The sequence below is a fragment of the Pongo abelii genome, chromosome 5 (assembly GCF_028885655.2).
Source record: "Pongo abelii isolate AG06213 chromosome 5, NHGRI_mPonAbe1-v2.0_pri, whole genome shotgun sequence".
In the NCBI taxonomy this organism is placed as follows: domain Eukaryota; kingdom Metazoa; phylum Chordata; class Mammalia; order Primates; family Hominidae; genus Pongo; species Pongo abelii.
The window spans coordinates 154540476-154554386 of record NC_071990.2 but is presented as its reverse complement, the minus strand read 5'-3'; the positions used below and the strand labels follow the sequence as shown (position 1 = coordinate 154554386).

Here is a 13911-nt window from a genome sequence, read left to right as displayed (position 1 = left end):
CGTTGTTTGCTGTAGTCAGATGAGGTGCTTCCCTTGACATCTTGTCGCCCAGGAAAATCTTTCTTGTGATCCTCCAGGTTGAAGCTGGATATTCCCAGTACTCTAGGTGTGCTAATTTCACCACATTCTTGGACATTATTCCTCCTTTCCAATCAAAGTGTGGTGCTTGTGGCCAGTCATTGTAACCCCTTTTTTTCTTGTCTCCATAAATGTTGACCAGCTTGAAAGTCTAACGTCAAAACATAATGAGCGTAATCAAGTGGAGGAAAGAAAAGCTATTTGAAAGTGGTTATTTCTCCCCTACCTAATGTATAGGTTCTTGTGAAAATGTTCTTTCTGTTATTTTTAAGACTGCCTAAGACTAAAATAGTTTCCTCACTGAACAAGCTATAAAGAATGAATACATCCAGATCACGGTCAACCTGGTCTTCAAAGACCTCCTAGTTTATGTGATTAACTTCAGCCAAAAGAGAAATTATATAGTTATGTGACATCTGAAAGTCACTTTGATAAAACTCGGTACGTGGTGACCTAGAAACGTTTAGACTTTGTCAGATAGGAGTAATCGTGACAATGTAGATCCTTTTTTTTTTTTTCTTTGCAGTCAATACTCAGTGGATCAAAATAGCTATTACCCTCTGTGCTTCTGTCTGCTCTGGCTTCTTTCATTTAATCGGATGCCCCTTGGGTAACTTCATTCCCCCACCAACCCCCCTTCAGCTTTGTTTCCTAGAGAGATATCCTTTTTAACCCAAGATTGTGTTAGTATCTATTCTGCTCTTCCATTTGGCAATGGAGGAAACCAAGGGAGTGTTAATTGAGACGCGGCTTTGCATAATTCCCACAGAATGACTTGTAAATATGATGTTTACTATAGTAACAAAGTTGAATTAGGATTTATAGTCCCTTTTTCTGAGAGGTGTTAAAATAATACACGGAAAAATCTAAAATTAAACAAGTGCATCCATTTCAGACATTAGTTTCCTAATAAGCAACGCATACCTAACAGTTTCGGCCCTGTCTTCCTTTTATTTACCATTACTTCTTACTATATATACAAATACATATAGTAAGTATATTTCTTATAATATATACTAAGAAGTTTTTCTTACAATATATACTAAGATATATTATATAATATATATTTGCTAGAAGGAGAACAGAGATTGTGGATTGTAACTTTCCTTGAACAACTCTGACATTCTTACCTCCATTACCAAGTAGGAAATCCTTACAAAGGTGTATTTGTTGTCTCCAGAGGCCCTGGTTATAATAATTTCCATTGTGATATCTAACTAGTCCATTAATTGAGGTAAAATCCCAAGCCTCTTTCTAAATAGAACTATATTCTAGACTGATATCTCACAAACAGAACAATTCATTTACTAAAGAGGTTTCTGAGAATAAAGAACTTTTTGTTGTATCATAGGCTTGGCTATTATTTGTCTCACTAACTTCATCTTTATTTCTGTTACTTATAGGTTTAATGATGATTTGGGAGTTTTTTGTTCGGGAAATGAGTCTCATGGGACTCTTTGAAGTAGGGTAAGAAAATTGCTCTTCTGTTTTCCTAAGCCCAGTCAGAAGGAAATAATGAGAATGAATTAATAAGTTGGAAATATTCTATTTTTTACTATTCCAATTAAACATTTATAAAATATTTGGAATAATAAAAGACTTTATTCCATCTACGTATGAACAATTTGGACTGATGATGATAATATAATGATTTGCTTGATTTATTTCCTGTGTATCAGTTTTTTAACAAAAAGACAATGAAAATGCTTTTGTCGTGGTACTTGGTGCAAACAACTCATGCAAAAGTTATCAGGTGACAGTCTCATGAATATGAACATTATGAATATAGAACATGTCATAAGCAAGGGTCAGTTTTGGGAAAGGAACCATAATATAATTTACATTGTGTTGAATGAAAGAGTTCTCTGAATTATATTCCATAGTCCATGATGTTCTAGGAAGCCTTTCTTTTCTTTTCTTTTCTTTCTTTTTTTTTTTTACATAATTGAAATATGGATGTTAAGAATGTGCTTTTCAACTCAATTCCAGCACAATATTCTGTTAATTTAAATGGTACCAGTGGAGTGTACATTTTGTTGTCATGTGATTCTGGGAAGTCTATGGAAGATGTAACTCAGGAATCCAAATTTTTAAGAAGCTTTCAATGGCATTTCCATGAGGCATATGACTTTTACTTTATTTGAACACTGATACAAAAGTTAATAATAAAGAATTCTTATAAAATCCTCCATATTTTATTCGGTAAATAATTGATTGGAATAATTTTCTAAATTAAAAATTTTTAAACTTCAACTTCATCATTAGTGGATGTTACTTAAAGACAAAGCAATTGTATCTAATGCTAAGTTGTACATTTAGTAAACATTTATTTTAAAAATATTTAAATTATTTATTTGCAACTTTTATTATATTTTATTATTTTTAAAACTTTTATTTTAGTTTCAGGAGTACATGTGCAGGTTTGTTTTATAGGTAAATTGCATGTCACGTGGGTTTCATATACAGATTATTTCATCATCCAGGTAATCAGCATGGTACTCAATAGGTAGAGTTTTCAATATTCACCCTCCTGAAACCCTCCACCCTCAATAAGGCCCCAGTGTCTCTTATTCCCTTCTTTATGTCCATGTGTTCTCAATGTTTAGCTCTCACTTATGAATGAGAACATGCAGTACTTAGTTTTCCGTTTCCGCATTAGTTCACTTAGGATAACAGCCTTCGACTCCATTGATATTGCTGCAAGGGATATAATCTCATTCTTTTTTATGGCTGTATAGTATTCCATTGTATATATGTACCACATTTGCTTTATCCAGTCTACCATTGCTGGGCATTTAGGTTGATCCTATGTCTTTGCTGTTGTGTGAATAGTACTGCGATGAACATATGTGTGCATCTGTCTTTGTGGCAGAATAATTTATATTCCTTTCTGCATATACCTAATAATGGGATTGATGGATCAGAAAGTAGTTCTGTATCATGTTGCTTGAGAAATCACCAAACTGCTTTCCACAGTGAGTGAATTAATTTACCTTCCCACAGGTAGTGTATAAGCATTCCCTTTACTCCGCAACCCTCACTGACATCTGTTCTTTTTTTGACTTTTTAGTTGTAATCATTCTGACTGGTGTGAGATGGCATCTCATTGTGGTTTTGATTTGCATTTCTCTAATGATTAGTGATGTTGAGCATTTTTTCATAGGCTTGTTGGATACGTGTATGTCTTCTTTTGAAAAATGACTATTCATGTCCTTTGCTCACTTTTAAATGCTATTGTTTGTTTTTTGCTTGTGAATTTGTTCAAGTTTCTTATAAATTCTGCATATTAGACCTTTGTCAGATGCATAGTTTGCAAATATTTTTTCCCATTCTGTAAGTTGTCTGTATAGCCTATTGATAGTTTCTATTGCTGTGCAGAATCTTGTTAGTTTAATTAGGTCCCATTTGTCAATTTTTGTTTTGTTGTGATTCCTTTTGGTGTCTTCATCATGAAATCTTTGCTAGGGCCTATGTCCACAATGGTATTGCCTGGGTTTTCTTCAAGGATTTTTATAGTTTTAGGTTTTACGTTTAAGTCTTAATCCATCTTGAACTGATTTTTTGTATATGGTATAAGAAAGGGGTCCAGTTTTAACCCTCTGTCTATGGCTAGCCAAGTTATTCCAGCACCATTTATTGAACAGAGTCCTGTCTCCATTGCTTGTTTTTGTTGATTTTGTTGAAGATCATATGGTTGTAGGTGTGTGGCTTTATTTCTGGGCTCTTTATTCTATTTCATTGGTCTATGTGTCTGTTTTTGTACCGTACAATGCTGTTTGGGTTAGCGTAGCCTTGTAGTATAGTTTGAAGTCAGGTAATGTGATGACTCCAGCTTTGTTCTTTTTGTTTTTACGATTGCTTTGGCTATTTGGGCTCTTTTTTATTTCCATATGAATTTTAGAAGTTTTTTTTTTGTCTGATTCTCTGAAGAATGTCATTGGTAGTTTGATAGAAATAGCATTGAATATGCAAATTGCTTTGGGCAGTATGGCCATTTTAATATTGATTCTTCTTATCCATGAGCATGGAATGTTTTTCTATTTGTTTGTGACATCTCTGATTTCTCCTCCTTAATTCATTCTATGAGATGAACATCATTCTGATACCAAAACCTGGCCAAGACACAACCAAAAAAGAAAACTTCTGGCCAATATCCTTGATGAACATAGATGCAAAAATCCTCCAGAAAATACTAGCAAACTGAATCCAGCAGCATATCAAAAAACCTAATTAACCACAATCAAGTAGGCATTATCTCTGTGATGCAAGATTGGTTCAACATATGCAAATCAATAAATGTGATTTATAATGTAAACAGAACTAAAAACAAAAACCACATGATCATCTCAATAGATGCAGAAAAGGCTTTTGATAAAATTTAACATCCCTTCATGTTAAAAACCTTCAACAAACTAGGCATTTAAGGAACATACTTCAAAATAATAAGAGCCATCTATAACAAACCCACAGCCAACATCATACTGAACAGGCAAAAGCTGGAAGCATTCCTTTTGAAACTGGAATAAGACAAGGATGCCTACACCCACCACTCCTATTCAATGTAGTATTGGAGGGCCTAGTCAGAGCAATTTGTCAAGAGAAAGAAATAAAAAGCATCCAAATAGAAAGAGAGGAAGTCAAACTATCTCTGCAGACAGCATGATTTTATATTTAGAAAACCCCTAATGAGTCTCTGCACATAAGCTCTTACATCTAATAAACAACTTCAGCAAAGTTTCAGGGCACAAAAAACCTGTGTACGGAAAACAGTAGCATTTCCATACACCAACAACATTCAAGATGAGTGCCAAATCAAGAATGCAATCCTATTTACAATAGCCACACACACACACAATAATTTATGTAGGAATACAGCTAACTAGGGAGGTGAAAGATCTCTACTTTGATTTTTTTTTTTTTTAATATTGGGCATCTACTATATCCAGGTCCTACACTAGTACGTTTGAAGTGATAAGAACTTCCACCATCAAGGATTTAGGATTTTCAGTGTTTTAGGATATTGACATGTTTTCCAAATTTACCCATTCTACAAACTAAATGCAATAAAATTGATTGAGATGCATCCCAAAGGCTCAGGAGAGAAAGCCCCCTGAGAATGCCGAGGATGCTTTGAAATTTGCAAAGCCTCACAGAGACGAATGATTAACTTTTTTTTTTTTGAGATGGAGATTTGCTCTTGTTGCCCAGGCTGGAGTGTAGTGGCATGATTTCGGCTCACTGCAACCTCCGCCTCCTGGGTTCAAGAGATTCTCCTGCCTCAGCCTCCCAAGTAGCTGGGATTACAGGCATGCACCACCATGCCTGGCTATTTTTTTTGTATTTTTAGTAGAGATGGGGTTTCACCATGTTGGCCAAGCTGGTCTTGAACCCTGACCTCAGGTGATCCGCCTGCCTTGGACTCCCAAAGTGCTGAGATCACAGGTGTGAGCCACCGCACCTGGCCAACAAAGATGAATTTGAGATGGTTCTTGGGGGATGCACTTTCTTTTCACTATAAAAATGCTTTTAATGGTGGTGTCTGTACAGTGTGTGCTATGAAGTCGGGAAGAGCTCCAGGTGTACACACAGTGAGACCTGGTTATCAGAGAAAAGATTGTGGGTAAATAGAGTTCCCACTGCTTCCCCATTTTACCCAGTGTCCATGTCTGAAGGCTCTAGGCCACCTTCTTCTTGGCCTCCTTCTCAACCTTTCTTTCCTCCTTGGCTGAGGTGTCCTGGTATTACTGGTACTGGCACACCAGGTTGTTCGTGCTGCTCTCGGCCTCAGTGAACTCCATCTAGTCCACGCTCTTGCCCATGTGCCAGTGCGGAAAGGCTTTGCACCAAAACATGACCACTCAGAGATATGCTTGAACAGCTCCTGGATGGCCACTCTGTTGCTGATGAAGGTGGCAAACATTTATAGCCCCAAGAGTGGGATGTCACAGACAGCTGTTTTCACATGGTTGGGGATTCGCTCAACAAAGTAGCTGCTGTTCTTGTTTTGGATGTTAAGCGTTTGCTCATCCAACTTCTTCATGGACATGTAGTCTGTGAACACCGTGGCCACATTTAGGTAGTGGCCATGGCAGGGGTCTCAGGGAACCATCATGTTCTTGGCCTCAAACACCTGCTGGGTGAGCTCAGGCACTATCAGGGCCTGGTAGTGCTGGCTGCTCTGGATGCTCAGCAAGGTGAAGACAGGCATAAAGAAGTGCAGGTAGGGAATGGGACCATGTACATAGCCAGCTTCTGCAGGTCAGCATTGAGGTGGCTGGGGAAGCCTAGGCAGGTAGTGACCCCATTTATGGTGGCAGACACCAGGTGGTTCAAGTCACCATAGGTGGGTGTGGTCAGCTTTAGGGTTCTGAAGCAGACGTTATGGAGAGTTTCATTATCAATGCAATAGGTCATATCTGTGTTTTCTACCAGTTGGTAGACTGAGAAGGTGATGTTTTAGGACTCCACCCCCATGTCTGACACCTTGCACAAGGGCACACTGAACATGTTCAAGATTCTGTCTGGATACTTCTCTGGGATCTTGCTGATGATAGGGGTACCCCTCTTAGGCCCAGTCCCTGCTCCCAGGGAGTGGGTCAGCTGGAAATCCTGCAGGCAGTCACAGTTCTCAGCCTCCCTCCTCACAATGTCCAGTACCGAATCCACCAGCTCCGCACCTTCTGTGTAGTGCCCATTGGCCCAGTTGTTTCCGGCACCACTCTGATGGAAGATGAAGTTGTCCAGCTGTAAGATCTGCACGATGGAGCCTGAATACACGAGAGTCCACAGTGCTGGGCTCTAGATCCATGAGCTCAGCATGGGGCACATACTTGCCACCGGTGGTCTCATTGTAGTACACACTGATGCACTCCAGCTGCAGGTTGCTATCCCCATGCTAAGAGCCAGTAGGCTTGATGGCATGCTCATCACTGATCACCCCATAGAACTAGTTGCCAAACTCACCAGCCTGCAGGTGCACGCTCTCCCTCAAGGTGGCAACAGTGGGGATAGAGGCGGCAGGATAGTCACAGGAGCAGAGGCTCAGGCGTGCAGAGTGCTGGAATCCACTTTATATCTGGAGAGAACGATATACGATTTATAAACTGACCCATTAAATTCAGATCTGATATCCTATATATGTTGACGTGTTAATATTATTTGCCATCAAAGTAACGGCAAAACTGCAATTACTTTTGCACCAACCTAAAATAACTTGGGAAAACCTTTAGATCACTCCTTTTTGTTTATGAATAAATAATATTATTTTGCTACTTTATATGGGGATAAAATATACCTTAGTAATAAGAGACTTTTTTCCCCACAATACATCATCTTCATCTCCCTAAAGCCAAACTGTTTTACCAACTTCATTATGATTTGAATTGAGCAGTTTATTTTTCGTGCAAGGTCAGGCAATTCCTGTCTTCACTTGCTGATGGACAGATGCATATAGGAAAAGGCATTATGATTATCAATGAAGTGAAAGTAGTAATTATAGAAAGACAATCCCGAAGTCGTCTTCTGTATGGGAGTCCAACATGTCACATGAGTCTTCATTTAGAGTGACAAAATTATAATAGGTTTTGGAAACTTTAATTTTCTTGTGCAGGCAATGTTGAATTAGCTGTTCTCTTTGTCTTTATTAGCTACATAGAGTTTCAAATAAAATCATGTACTTACTATAACTTTTAAATCACAGGAAAGTTTTACTTGACCTGAGAAATGATGTGGATCTATACATACCTTCATTGCTTATGTATGAAACAAAATGAAGTTAATCCGCTGAAAAATGAACTTCCCAGTGGCTTTGGTTCAATTTTCCTTTAATGATGATTCATGTAGTTTCAGAACTCCAAAGGTCACTAAAGGTTGTGTCTGTGCAAATTTGAGAAGTCTGCCAGCTCAGAAGATAACTTGAGGCAGTTCTGTCATCCTCTTGTGTTATCAAAGGGTCTGCAAATCTGTAAACATGAAGCTTCATATTCCCCAAAATAATTTCTTCAAGGAGCAACAAGAAAACAGTAGTTGGAAAGATAAAATCCAAAATAATGTTGACAATTAAAAAATAAATATAGATGATTTCAGTAAATTAAAACAAAAGGGGAGTAAGCTCTTCATTAAACTTTTGGTATTTTTTTCTGATATAGAGTATTAACATTCAACTTGTTTTTACTTTGAAGCAATTGGACCTCTACGTCTGTGTGTGCCTATGCACATGCGTGTGTGCACACTTGCTCAAGCATGTGCATCTGCGTGGTGTGGTTTTGTAAAATCACCCAGATAATTCTAAGGCATTTCTCTCTTTCTCCTACCTCCCCATAATCATTGATATAATGTCTAATTTTCCTTTAAAGACAAGTTTGGAATATTGCAGAGGGTAAAAACATAAGCCCACAATATAGGCATGCTAGAATGAAAAAGCTCCTTTCATTTACTATATTTGTAAGTAAAAATTTAACCGTGTTATAAGGGTTAAACTATAGGCAGTTTCTAACTAAAAATAACCAAACTCAAATAAAACATAGTAACATTTATGTGTAATAATTAATATCTACTTCAATTATAAAATTTCTACCTGTAGAACTCTACTATAAAGTAATACACATACTACTTTCTACAGCAATAAATAAAATGCATTGTGTATTTCAGTGTCTCATAAGTGCATAATATTAAAAGTTTCACTTATAGCCCTCTGTTCTCATTTTTTTTCCTGATCTTGTCTTTTGTTGAATTAAAAAATGTATCATTTCTGTAATTTGGGGGCTGTTTTTACCCTTCACAAAATGATTATGTTGGATTTGTTTTGGAGGGTTGTTTGTCCTTTCCTTTTAAATTGGCACTAGATGATTTTCAGTGAGGCAAGTACCAGGGTATTCTACTCTTACCCTACTCTTCCGTTGGTGGGAGTTGATTCTCTTGCTTTAACTGTTATTGTTAATGTATTTCACAAGGCATCTCCTTTTGCCTTAGTTCTTCTGCTACTTGCACTCTGATTTTTTTTTATTTTATTATTATTATACTTTAAATTTTAGGGTACATGTGCACAATGTGCAGGTTAGTTACATATGTATACATGTGCCATGCTGGTGTGCTGTACCCATTAACTCGTCATTTAGCATTAGGTATATCTCCTAAAGCTATCCCTCCCCGCTACCCCCACCCCACAACAGTCCCCAGAGTGTGATGTTCCCCTTCCTGTGTCCATGTGTTCTCATTGTTCAATTCCCACCTATGAGTGAGAATATGCGGTGTTTGGTTTTTTGTTCTTGCGATGGTTTACTGAGAATGATGATTTCCAATTTCATCCATGTCCCTACAAAGGACATGAACTCATCATTTTTTATGGCTGCATAGTATTCCATGGTGTATATGTGCCACATTTTCTTAATCCAGTCTATCATTGTTGGACATTTGGGTTGGTTCCAAGTCTTTGCTATTGTGAATAGTGCCGCAATAAACATACGTGTGCATGTGTCTTTATAGCAGCATGATTTATAGTCCTTTGGGTATATACCCAGTAATGGGATGGCTGGGTCAAATGATATTTCTAGTTCTAGATCCCTGAGGAATCGCCACACTGACTTCCACAGTGGTTGAACTAGTTTACAGTCCCACCAACAGTGTAAAAGTGTTCCTATTTCTTCACATCCTCTCCAGCACCTGTTGTTTCCTGACTTTTTAATGATCACCATTCTAACTGGTGTGAGATGGTATCTCATTGTGGTTTTGATTTGCATTTCTCTGATAGCCAGTGATGGTGAGCATTTTTTCATGTGTTTTTTGGCTGCATAAATGTCTTCTTTTGAGAAGTGTCACCACCAGGCCTGCCCTAAAAGAGCTCCTGAAGGAAGCACTAAACAGGGAAAGGAACAACCGGTACCAGCCACTGCAAAACCATGCCAAATTTTAAAGACCATCAAGGCTAGGAAGAAACTGCATCAACTAATGAGCAAAATAACCAGCTAACATCATAATAACAGGATCAAATTCACACATAACAATATTAACTTTAAATGTAAGTGGACTAAATGCTCCAATTAAAAGACACAGACTGGCAAATTGGATAAACAGTCAAGACCCATCAGTGTGCTGTATTCAGGAAACCCATCTCACGTGCACAGACACACATAGACTCAAAATAAAGGGGTGGAGGAAGATCTACCAAGCAAATGGAAAACAAAAAAAGGCAGGGGTTGCAATCCTAGTCTCTGATAAAACAGAATTTAAACCAACAAAGATCAAAAGAGACAAAGAAGGCCATTACATAATGGTAAAGGGATCAATTCAACAAGAAGAGCTAACTATCCTAAATATATATGCACCCAATACAGGAGCACCCAGATTCATAAAGCAAGTCCTGAGTGACCTACAAAGAGACTTAGACTCCCACACAATAATAATGGGAGACTTTGACACCCCACTGTCAACATTAGACAGATCAACGAGACAGAAAGTTAAAAAAGGATACCCAGGAATTGAACTCAGCTCTGCACCAAGCGGACCTAATAGACATCTACAGAACTCTCCACCCCAAATCAACAGAATATACATTTTTTTCAGCACCACACCACACCTATTCCAAAATTGACCACATAGTTGGAAGTAAAGCTCTCCTCAGCAAATGTAAAAGATCGGACATTATAACAAACTGTCTCTCAGACCACAGGGCAATCAAACTAGAACTCAGGATTAAGAAACTCACTCCAAACCGCTCAACTACATGGAAACTGAACAACCTGCTCCTGAATGACTACTGGGTACATAATGAAATGAAGGCAGAAATAAAGATGTTCTTTGAAACCAATGAGAACAAAGACACAACATACCAGAATCTCTGGGACACATTCAAAGATTTTTAAATAACTCTGTGATCTCCAGCACACCTGAGGGATAAGACATATTCCCCCAATGATAGTGGTTCATGATGGCCCTGGTTCTGAATCATGAGATCATGCCACTGTAGTAAGCACATCAGATCATACAGGTACGTGTGTGTGTGTGTGGGTGTGTGTTTATGCATGTGTGTAGTGTGTGGTGTGGTTTTATAAAACCACCCAGATAATTCTGAGGCGTTTGTCTCTTTCCCCCACCTCCCCATAATCATTGACATTAAGTCTCATTTTTCTTTAAAGGTGAGAATTTCCTTGGCTAATCCTTAAGTCTTCTTTTAACATTTGAGGACATGATTTTCCTCTTTCACAATTCTTTATGGTGCTGCTTTTTTAGGGACTCTTTTTTTCCCCCAGTTTTGGAAACCCTTTCTCTAATCTACAGTACTTCTATACAAGTAAGGGGAATTAGAAGCATGTATCTCAATTAATGTCCTTAGCATTAATATTGACAAACAGAGAAAATACAGGAAACCATAAAAGAACTTTGTAATTCCCCCATTGGCCTGAGTTTGCTATTCTAGAGGGTCACAGAAAAGGTTTTCCTCCATGGAACCAGAGTTCTCACTGGCATGTTGTGGTAACAATACAGAGCTACTAAACAGAAACTTGGTTACAGGAACAGCTTTATCGCCTTTGTCTTACATTTAAAAAGAGACATTTAAACCATTTATTTTCTCCTTTTTGTTTTTTGGGCTTTTTTAACTGTTCAAAATATACTTCAAGAATTCTCATTGGTCTAATTTTCTACTTTACATGTTCATTTACAATCTCCTGGAAGTCTTTCTGTTGTTGTTGTTGCTTGTTTGTTTGTTTGTTTGAGACAGAGTCTCCCTCTGTCGCCCCGGCTAGAGTGCAGTAGTGCAATCTTGGATCACTGCAATCTCTGCCTCCTGGATTCAAGTGATTCTTGAACTCTAACTGGGACTACAGGCATGCGCCATTACACACGGTTAATTTTTGTATTTTTAGTAGAGACGGGGTTTCACCATATTAGCCAGGCTGGTCTTGAACTCTTTGCCTCAAGTGATCTGCCTGCCTTGGCCTCCCAAAGCTCTGGGATTACAGGCATGAACCACTGCACCTGACCTGGAAGTCTTTTCTAATTCTTCCACTAGTGTAAGGCATTGCTTAACACATTTTTATCTTCTTTACTAAACTGTAAGCATATATAGAAGTGAACTAGATGTTACACATCCTTAACCTCTCTAACACTTAGCACAGTCTGGCATATGAATAAATGACTGAAGAAACTATATTCCCATTTTTCTTAGATTATTTGTTCTCTTGACTTGTATTCTAACTTTTATATTAGTTTTTTTTTTACATATTTTAATAACTTCTACTCTTGTTCTTGGCAGTATGTTATATGTCATATGAGATACAGATATATAGATATATATATATACACACATATCAATAAATGGATCTATACATATCTATGTATGTCACATGCCATATGCTTGGGTTTAGACTGTATTGCAAAGTATCTTCGTCATTGTCACTCATCATTTCTCATATATTTGATGTTCTTAAGATTAGAACCATGGTGGGAAAATAACTTAAGGGATATGTAGTCAGCCTGGATTTACTTATATTTATTTCCTTAGCAGCACATTAAATATGAGGATGTTGCTTCCATGTTTCACATCAATATCTTTAGTTATCTTTGCAATGTTTCTGGTAGCCACTAACTTTCTATGGTCTTAAAGAGAAAATGATGGCCTTAGCAAAAGCTTTTTTTTTTTTTTTTAAAGATCTAAACATAATGACCATTCTTTCCATTTTTTTCTTTTAGTGTGTTCTACAATTTCTCTTAAGTTTATCAAACATGCATTGTGTGCCTAGTTGAACTCCATCTGGTGTCTCATGTCATCTGCTATTATTTCTATATGGTTTAAGCCTCTATATTTCTTAACAATTAATTTTAAGAAATGTTATTGCTACTTCATCTTCCTTGTATTAGTCATTTCACCTTTCTCTAGCATCATAAAAAACTCCATCAGGGTTGGCTCAAGAAAAATAAATCACAATCAAAGTCGAAGTTCCCAAGTACAACCGAAAAGAATGGAAAACAAAAACATACGAGACGGTGCAGGCCGTCAAAGTCAGGTGTGGAGTCAGAGAACCCATGTCTGAATCTTGGCCTTCCTACTCAGGATGTGTCAACGTGGGGAAGTTACTTAACTGATGAACCTCCCTTTCCTCATCTTCCTTTAATAAAGAAGATGACTTTTTCCATTATGCAATAACCTTGTAAAGCTGCTTCCACTGGCTTGGCACTTAGAAAATGCTGCAGTACAACTCAACACACAATTGTGTCATCACAGGGCCTGACCCTGGCAAGGTAAGGGGGAAAAGGAATGCTCATGGCTTCAGAGAGTTCACAGTCTCATCTGGCTCCCACCCCACCTTTGACCCTTGCCTTCAAATCATGGTGCCTTCCCAATAGATCACAAAGAATGCTGATGAGTGATGTTCTCCGGGTCTCATGTTTGAGAAAGTCTTGATGTGAGGTTGCAGATGAAGGTCTATGATTTGGAGAACATTCTATTAATAGAACTGTAAGCACAGATGGCCCAGAGTTCTTTTCAGGGACAGCTTTCTGAACCACATCCATGGCAGCTGGTTCACATGAGATGGTCTTTACCAGTGGAATAAGGAATCAGGTGGCCTGGCTCAATTTCAATTGGGTGGCACCCCGTGAAATTAGACACTATTTAGCATATATTTGCTGGTTTGTGATACAGATTGTCTTGTGATTCTACAGCTCTTTCCTTACAAAAAAGCTTCACTTGCTTGCAGCTTAGCTAGATTACTGTCCTGCTAGCTCCTACTTTCCTTCTACGTGATTAATCACATTTATGTTTCAGATAAAGGTAAATTAAAACTAAAGATTAAAAGCAGAATTTGATTTAAAAATAGCATAATGTGACATGAGATC

At 37.8% G+C, this 13911-nt stretch overlaps 1 pseudogene; it reads right to left on the bottom strand.

The window, feature by feature from the left end:
• Window positions 1-5753: 5753 nt before the first annotated feature.
• LOC100939799 (tubulin beta chain-like) lies at window positions 5754-13587 on the bottom strand (annotated as a pseudogene).
• Between the last annotated feature and the right edge of the window lie 324 nt (window positions 13588-13911).